The 9,114-nt window shown below is 37.4% G+C and overlaps 1 non-coding gene across 1 annotated transcript; it reads right to left on the bottom strand.

Annotated features, from left to right (window-relative positions):
* Positions 1-8,626: 8,626 nt before the first annotated feature.
* On the bottom strand, positions 8,627-8,733 carry LOC122744750. Its single transcript, XR_006355098.1, has one exon. It is a non-coding gene; the product is annotated as a U6 spliceosomal RNA (small nuclear RNA).
* Positions 8,734-9,114: the final 381 nt, after the last annotated feature.

Here is a 9,114-nt window from a genome sequence, read left to right as displayed (position 1 = left end):
TTTTTAAAGAAGAGGATGATTCACTTCATTCTCAGAATCAGTGATATCCAGGAAATATCAGCTATCTTTTCAGATAACCCGTCATTCCCTATGACAATATGCTTTATAAGTTTTTCCTTCCTTTTCTAAACTCTCTCTATCACTCACAACTACTGTTTTTTTCCAGTGCTACATAAATGTATGAAGCAATCAACCTTGGTTAAATCTGTTTCTTTTTTGAGGTTTTCTTGGGGTCAATGGACACTGAAGCCAGCAACAATCAGTCAAGGTGCCCTTGACTGGGAGCCCTGGGAACACAAACTTCCAAAGGTTGGGAGGGACTTATAGCTTCTATATATGCAATCAGAGGTTGCATATGGAAGATACTCAAATCGATTGTTGAAAAATGAAAATAAGACCCATCCATTTTCTCTTCATGATGCTAACTCTAAGAACTTTAACTATGGTAGCTCAGGGTTTTGTTCCAGGACATTAAAACTGAAGACTTGCAGTCTTCAGCAGAGGAGATTCAGCTTTGATCTTAATAGAAAATTAGCAAGCATAATTCTTTGAAGTAATAAGCTACTAGAGGGTATGCTTCCTTCTACCCTCCCTCACTCTTATCCCCCAGGAGAGCTCCTCATAGTGTCCCTAGATTTCTATCTCATCATCCACTCCATGAGCTAGTGACCCAGTGTTTCCTTGTGATCAACTCTATTTGTCTTTCAAAGTTGATTTCTGAATGTATTTTATGCCATTTGCTGTGGACACATATCATATTACTTACCTTAGGTGTAATAATTGCTAGTTCTAGCTTTGCTAACAACCTTTTCCCTTTCCATTAAAATAAAGAGCAGTTTGTTTTTCTCTGTCAGCTGAATGTTGTACTGGATTGATCAGATGTTTGGAAATGCAACAGAAATGCCCTGAAGCTTCTGCCATTTGCATGGGAACCTGTGAATAACAGCAACTGACTTATATAATGCTTTGAAGTTTACTGAACTTCTTGAAAACATAACTTCATTTGAGTCTTACAATAATGCTTTGAGACATATACTAGAGGTATTATTACCTCTATTCACTAATTGAGGAAGTTGAGGTGTAGGGAGGTTAAGTGAATTGCCCTTGATCCCACAGCTAGTGTTAGAGGGGAGGATCTAAAGCCAGACCCTCCCATCTGTAGCAATGCATAGTAAGCTATACCCTGTTATTGTTAATAACATGGCTGGACCCAAAGGTAAGGAGAGAAGGTAGGGACCTAGGAGGAGTGGATAAGGACCAGAAAGGCTGTCTGACTGATTGCCATGAGATTGACTATACCCACTATTATCTGAGATACTTATTTGTTGGAATACCATTTAATATGCTTCATAGGCTATATATTCAGACCTGTGGTATATATGCTATGGGGATTATACATAGGTATAAAACAAGATCACTGCTTTCAAATGGTCATGTATTCTAAACCATGAGGTAGAACATTGAGACACCACCATCATCATAAACAAGACACTGATAGGGCACTTATTGTGTGTCAACCTTTGGGAATTAAAAATGTATATGATGATGGGGCAGCTAGGTGGCACAGTGGATAAAGCACTGGCCCTGGATTCAGGAGTACCTGTGTTCAAATCTGGCCTCAGACACTTGACACTTACTAGCTGTGTGATGCTGGGCAAGTCACTTAACCCCCATTTCCCCAGCAAAAAACAAATGTATATGTTCAAGCCCCTGTTCTCAATGCATTTATTGTTTAGTAAACATTTATAGTTTAAATATATTAAAAGGCAGGATGGTAGCATGTAAGCTTGGGATTAGGGATACTTTTATGTTTTGTCTTTGTATCCCCAAGATCTTACCTCTTGTCAGACAAAATAGAAAAGTGGAAAAAGAAATTTAAGGCGAAACAGATCAACGGCATCTGGGTGTCTCCAGAAGGTAAACCACATTACCCCCTTTGGCGTCTCTCCATTATCGCTAACCGACTGTTAAAACTTTTTACCACACACCCATCTCAATTATGAGAAGGAACAAGTTCCACATTTTCTTAGAGGAAGCTGGTGCCACAGTGGATAGTATATTGGACCTGGAGTCAGGAAGTCTAGAATTTGGCCTTAAACACTCATCTATGTGTCCTAAACTTTTCTGCCTCAGTTTTCTTAACTATAAAATGGGGATAATAATAGAACCTACCCACCTGCCCTTAGGGTTGCTGTAAGAGTCAAATGAAACAATATTTTTAAAAGCAGTTAGCACAATGCCTGGCACATAGCTAGGTGGGGGCACTGCATAAAGCACTAGCCTTGGAGTTAGGAGGACCTGAGTTCAAATCTCACCTCAGACTCTTACTAGCTGTGTGACCCTGAGAAAGTCATTGTGTGACTCTGGGCAAGTCACTTAAGCACAACTGCCTTAGTCATGTGGGGCCATCTCCAATTGTCCTGTTGTATATCTTGTCAATGTACCCAGATGGCTCTGGAGGAGACAGTGACCTTGCACAGCCCTCCCTCACTTAAATCCAATTCACTGCAAGTCATGACATCACCTCCCATCACACCTTGTCCTTTCCCAAAATAAAAGAGAAACACCACCACCACCACCACCACCAACAACAACAACAATAACACAGGAAGAAGATACCCTATAAGTACTTATTTCCTTCCTCCCCTTCCGCATATGTACACTGGTGTATTCCTTTTACCCTCCACTTGTCCTTCTTTACATCTTCAGTTCCTTAGAATTTTTAACCCCACTACCTTGGTTCTTATTTGCCTCCCTCAATCCCCTTTGAAGACATTAAGTTCAGAAAGGACATTTGTTTCTTTTCTTTCTGGTGGAATATTAACACTAAATTACAATACACTTCCTTCCAGATTGCTTAAATAAATGTACCTTTCTAGGTTTCTTTGGACTTTTGTGTTTATATTTCAAAGTTCCTACTCAGCTTTGGTCTTTTCCTTAGAAATGCTTCAGAGCCCCCAATTCTAACAAAGGTCCATCCCCCTTCCCTGTACGATTATATTAAAATTTGAAGGAGAAATAATTCTTTTTTGTGTCTATCTCTTTTGCCTTTTTGAATATTGTATTTCAAGATATCCTTTTGTTTTTAGTAGAAGCTTTTAGGTCTTGCATGATCCTGACTGTAATTTCTTGGTACTTCTACCACTTCTTTCTAGATCCTTGTTTTGGTTCTGCTCAGTATTAGTCTGCATGCCCTTGGTTACTGCACTGACCTCCTTCTTCCACATTTAGGCTCCCCTGTATCTTTCAAGTTTAGAGCCCTGGATTTGCAGGCTCCTCTCTGGCATCTCATAAGACAGAGTTAGGGATCTCATTGGGCTATGTCAATATGAGCACTGTGATCTGCTGGTCACTGCCTCATTTTTGGATTCCAAGGATCCCACTTCTAGTTTTTATGACCATGTTGGGGCTTTCTAAGCCAGAAGGCTGCCTATTGTAGGCTAACTTGTCCCTTGCTCATTTCCTTATTGGAGATTCCCATTTTTATTTCCTTTGGGCAATTGGCTCACATTTTTTGGATGTTCTAGGGTGTAAAAATCCCCATTGGGAGGTTTTTTATTAGAATTCCTGATCATTTTTCAGTTTAGTATGGACTTCAGAATTCTTCTGGAGTTACATAGCTATTTGAGAGCGAGGTGCTACCTGAAGAGGATGCCTCCTGTTTGGCCAGCCATCTTGGCCAAAAGTCATCCTCAATACTTTTAAATTTACTTCCCTTCTGGGTGCTCCCTTTGATTCCACTGATACTATTACTATTTAAGTAAGCAACATTAACACCGATTCAAATAAACATCTTGATTTTTAATTTTTCTCCAATTTCATATAAAAACAATTTTTGACATTCCTTTAAAAAATGTTGAGTTCCAAATTATTTTCCTCCCTCTCTTCCTCCCCACCTTGAGGAGGCAAGAAATTTGGTATAGATTACATATATGCATTATGACATGTAGTCAAGGCATCTGAATTTTAAGGTATTATCACACACAAAATGAGAAATCACTTGAAACTATACCATTTACAAAGATCACAATTTTAAAATTAGCCATAGTCTGCTGCTATAAGATGGGGAAGGGGAGGCAGGCAGGAGCAGCGTGCTTTACTTCCTCAGAATCTAATTCTCAGGTGAGCAGTAAATAGAATAATGGAGAAAATGGGATGGAAAATCAGAGAGTATGATGTTAGCTCCCCAAGAAAACTTGATCTCCCAGACAGTCCCACCAACAGCCCCTTCCCTGCAACTTAGATGGTTGCTGTGGATGACTCTGGAATTCTGTCATGTATAGAAATGCTGATGATTTATGTGGATTTATTTTATATTCTGCTACTTTGCTAAAGTTGTTAATTGTTTCAAGTAATTTTTGAGTTGATTCTCTAGGATTCTTTAAGTATGCCATCATATCATCTGCAAAGAGTGATAGTTTTGTTTCCTCCTTGCCTATTCTAATTCCTTTAATTCCTTTTTCTTCTCTGATTGCTAAAGCTAACATTTCTAGTACAATATTAAATAATAGGGGTGATAATGGACATCCCTGTTTCACCCCTGATCTTATTGAGAAGGCCTCTAATTTATCTCCATTGCATATAATGCTTGCTGATGGTTTTAGGTAGATACTGTTTATTATTTTAAGGAAAGCTCCACCTATTCCTAAACTCTCTAGTGTTTTTATTAAGAATGGGTGCTGTATTTTGTCAAAAGCTTTCTCTGCATCTATTAAGATAATCAAATGATTTTGGTTAGTTTTCTTATTGATGTGGTTGATTATGTTAATAGTTTTCCTAATGTTGAACCAGCCCTGCATTCCTGGTATAAATCCCACCTGGTCATAGTGTATTATCCTGGTGATCACTTGCACTAATCTCCTTGCTAATATCTTATTTAAGATTTTAGCATCAATATTCATTAGGGAAATTGGTCTATAATTTTCTTTCTCTGTTTTTGCTTTGTCTGGTTTTGGTATCACCACTATATTTGCGTCATAAAATGAATTTGGTAGAACTCCTTCTTCACCTATTTTTCCAAATAATTTGTATAATATTGGAATTAATTGTTCTTTAAATGTTTGGTAAAATTCACATATAAACCCATCTGGCCCTGGGGATTTTTTCTTAGGGAGTTCATTAATGGCTTGTTCAATTTCTTTTTCTAATATGGGTTTATTTAAGGATTTTATTTCCTCTTCAATTAACCTGGGCAGTTTATATTTTTGTAAATATTCATCCATTTCATTTAGATTGTCAAATTTATTGGCATACAGTTTGGCAAAATAATCCCTAATTATTGATTTAATTTCCACTTCATTGGTGGTAACATCATCCTTTTCATTTTTGATACTGGTAATTTGGTTTTCTTCTTTCTTTTTTTAAAATCAAATTAACCAATATTTTAATCTATTTTATTGTTTTTTCATAAAACTAGCTCTTAGTTTTATTGATTAATTCTATAGGTTTTTTTTGCTTTCAAACTTATTAATTTCTCCTTTAATTTTTAGGATCTCTAGTTTAGTATCTAATTGGGGATTTCTAATTTGTTCTTTTTCTAGCTTTTTAAGTTGCATGCCCAATTCATTAATCTCCTCTTTCTCCTTTTTATTCATATAAGCATTTAGAGCTATAAATTTTCCCCTAAGCACTGCTTTGGCTGCATCCCATAGATTTTGGTATGTTGTCTCATTATTGTCATTCTCTTGGATATAGTTATTGAGTCTTTCTATGATTTGTTGTTTGACTCATTCATTCTTTAGAATGAAATTATTTAGTTTCCAATTGATTTTCCTTCTACTTTTCCCTGGCTCTTTCTTATATGTAATTTTTGTTGCATCATGATCTGAGAAGGATGAATTTACTATTTCTGCCTTTCTACATTTGACTATGATGTTTTTGTGCCCTAATACATGGTCAATTTTTGAAAATGTGCCATTTACTGCTGAGAAAAAGGTATATTCCTTTCTAAACCCATTCAATTTTCTCTAGACATCTATCATGTCTAACTTTTCTAGTAATCTGTTCACCTCTTTCACTTCTTTCTTATTTATTTTTAGGCTAGACTTATCTAATTCTTAGAGGGGGAGATTCAGATCCCCCACTAGTATAGTATTACTGTCTAATTCCTCTTGTAACACATTTAACTTCTCCTCTAAGAATTTGGATGTTGTATCACTTGGCACATACATATTTAATATTGATATTACTTCATTATCTATAGTACCTTTTAGCAAGATGTAGTTTCCTTCCTTATCTCTTTTAATGAGATCTATTTTTGCCTTTGCTTTGTCTGAGATAAGGATTGCTACCCCTGCTTTTTTCACTTTTGCTGAAGCATAATATATTCTACTCCAGCCTTTTACCTTTACTCTGTGTGTATCTCTCTGCTTCAAATGTGTTTCTTGTAAACAGCATATTGTAGGATTCTGGTTTTTAATCCACTCTGCAATTCGCTTCCATTTTATAGCAGAGTTCATCCCATTCACATTCACAGTTATTATCACTGTCTATTCCACTCCATTCTATTTACCCCCTTTGTACTTTTTCCCCCTTCTTTCACCCTATTCCTCCTCACCAACATTTTGCTTCTTACCCCTGCCTCCCCCAATCTGCCCTCCCTTTTTATCACCCCCCTCTCTTTTCTTTACCCTTTTCTCCCTTGCTTTTGTCCTCCCTTCTATCAGTCTTCCCCTTTCCCTTCCCATTTTGCTTCCCTAAAGAATGAGCTAAGTTTTTTTATGCCAATGAATGTATATGTTATTCTCTCTTTGAATCAAATCTAATGAGAGTAGGGTTGAAACAATGTTCACTCCTCCTTTCTTTCCTTCTATTGTAATAGTTTTTTTTTCACCTCTTCATATGATATAATTCACCCTGTTCCACCTCCCCTTTTCTCTCCTCCCCATAGAGTCCCTTTTTAGCCCCTTAATTTTCTTTGTATCATCACATCAAAGACAATTTATATTTATGCCCTCTATATAAAGTCCTTCTCTCTTCCCAAATACATTTATAGTTCTTAAGAGTTATGTGTATTATATTTCCATATAGGGATATAAACAGTTTAACCTAATTGAGTAACTTTTTTTCCCCTCTGTTTACCTTTTTAATCTTCTCTTGAGTCTTGTATGTTAAGATCGAATTTTCTATTCAGTTCTGTTCTTTTCATCAGGAAACATTGAAAGTCCCCAATGTCATGGAATGTCCATCTTTTCCCCTGAAGGAGAATGTGCATTTTTGCTGGGTAATAGATTCTTGGCTGCAATCCAAGCTCCTTTGCCTTCTGGAATATCATATTCCAAGCCTTGCGGTCCTTTAATGTTGAAGCTGCCAGGTCCTGAGCAATCCTGACTGTGGCTCCATGATATTTAAATTGCTTCTTTCTGTATGCTTGGAGTATTTTCTCCTTCACCTGATAATTCTGGAATTTGGCTACAATATTCCTTGGAGTTTTTCTTTTGGGGTCTCTTTCAGGAGGTGATCGGTGGATCCTTTCAATGATGATTTTATCCTCTGATTCTATAATATCAGGGCAGTTCTCCTTAAAAATTTCCTGGAATATGGTGTCTAAATTCTTTTTCTGATCATGGCTTTCAGGCAGTCCAATGATTCTCAAATTGCCTCTCCTGGATCTGTTTTCCAGATCAGTTGTCTTTCCAATGAGGTATTTCACATTTTCTTCTGCTTGACTGATTCCTGGTGTCTCATGGATTCTTTATCTTCCAACTGTCCAATTTTAATTTTTAAGGCATTGTTTTCTTCAATGAGATTATGCACCTTTTTTCCATTTGGCCAAATGAAAATTTTAAGGCATTGTTTTCTTCAGTGAGATTATGCACATTTTTTTTTTCCATTTGGCCAGATGAATTTTTTAAGGCATTGTTTTCTTCAATGTGATTATGCACCTTTTTTTCCATTTGGCCAGATGAATTTTTTAAGGAATTGTTTTCTGCAGTCAATCTTTGTGCTTCCTTTCCAAGCTGCTGATTCTTTTTTCATAGTTTTCTTGTTTTGCTTTCATTTCTCTCCCCATTTTTTCTTCTACCTCTCTCAATTGATTTTTTTTTTTTTAGTGAGGCAATTGGGGTTAAGTGACTTTCCCAGGGTCACACAGCTAGTAAGTGTTAAGTGTCTGAGGCCGGATTTGAACTCAGGTACTCCTGATTCTAAGGCTGGTGCTCTATCCACTGAGCCACCTAGCTGCCCCCTTCAATTGATTTTTAAAATCCTTTTTGAGCTCTTCCAGGAAAGCTTTTTGTTCTTGAGACCAATTCACCTTCCCTCATGAGGCTTCACGTGTAGGCAATTTGAGGGTATTGTCATCATCTGAGTTTGTGTTTGCTTCTTCCCTATTGATACAGAAACTCTCAATGGAGAAGGTTCTTTTTTGCTTCTTATTCATTATTTTTTTTTTCATGGAAAATCAGGCACTTTACTTTTTTTTTTTTAATGTATGAGGTATTTTATTTTTTCCGTTACATGTAAAGATAGTTCTCAACTTTTGTTTATACATGCTTTACAATTTTAGATTTTTCTCCCTCCCTCCCCTCCCTCCCCCCTCCCCTAGACAGCAGGTAATCTGATATAGGTTATATCTATACATATACATATAGATATAGATATATACACACACATATATATACACACAAAAAATATGGAATGCTTCACGAATTTGCGTGTCATCCTTGCGCAGGGGCCATGCTAATCTTCTCTGTATTGTTCCAATTTTAGTATATGTGCTGCTGAAGCGAGCACTTCTTATTCATTATTGCAGCTTATTTATTTATTTTTTAAGTTGAGGTCTGCTCTCGGGGCACCAGGGTCCTTGTTTTGGGCTTCTTGTGCAGGGGTATAGGTGCTGTTCACCAGCTTTTTACACTGAGGACTTTAAGTATGTGCAGTTCCTCCCCTTCCTCTGCACTTCCTGTCTGAGTGCACTAGAATCAGTGGGCCTAGTCGTGCCTGTCCTGTTCATGGCCTTACAGCTGGCAACTTGCCCTCTTGGCTTGTTCAGGTAGGTTTTTCCATTGTCCTGCTTGGCCACCAGATTTTTGAGCCAAGTTCCAGGGGCCTCAGTTGTTTGGCTGTGGCCCACAGCTCCTGCTGACTTGCCCCGACCCCCTTGGTGCTGGGCTG

Source organism: Dromiciops gliroides, chromosome 2, assembly GCF_019393635.1.
Source record: "Dromiciops gliroides isolate mDroGli1 chromosome 2, mDroGli1.pri, whole genome shotgun sequence".
NCBI classification, from domain to species: domain Eukaryota; kingdom Metazoa; phylum Chordata; class Mammalia; order Microbiotheria; family Microbiotheriidae; genus Dromiciops; species Dromiciops gliroides.
The sequence above is the reverse complement of the archived record's forward strand: the minus strand, read 5'-3'. Positions and strand labels throughout refer to the sequence as shown.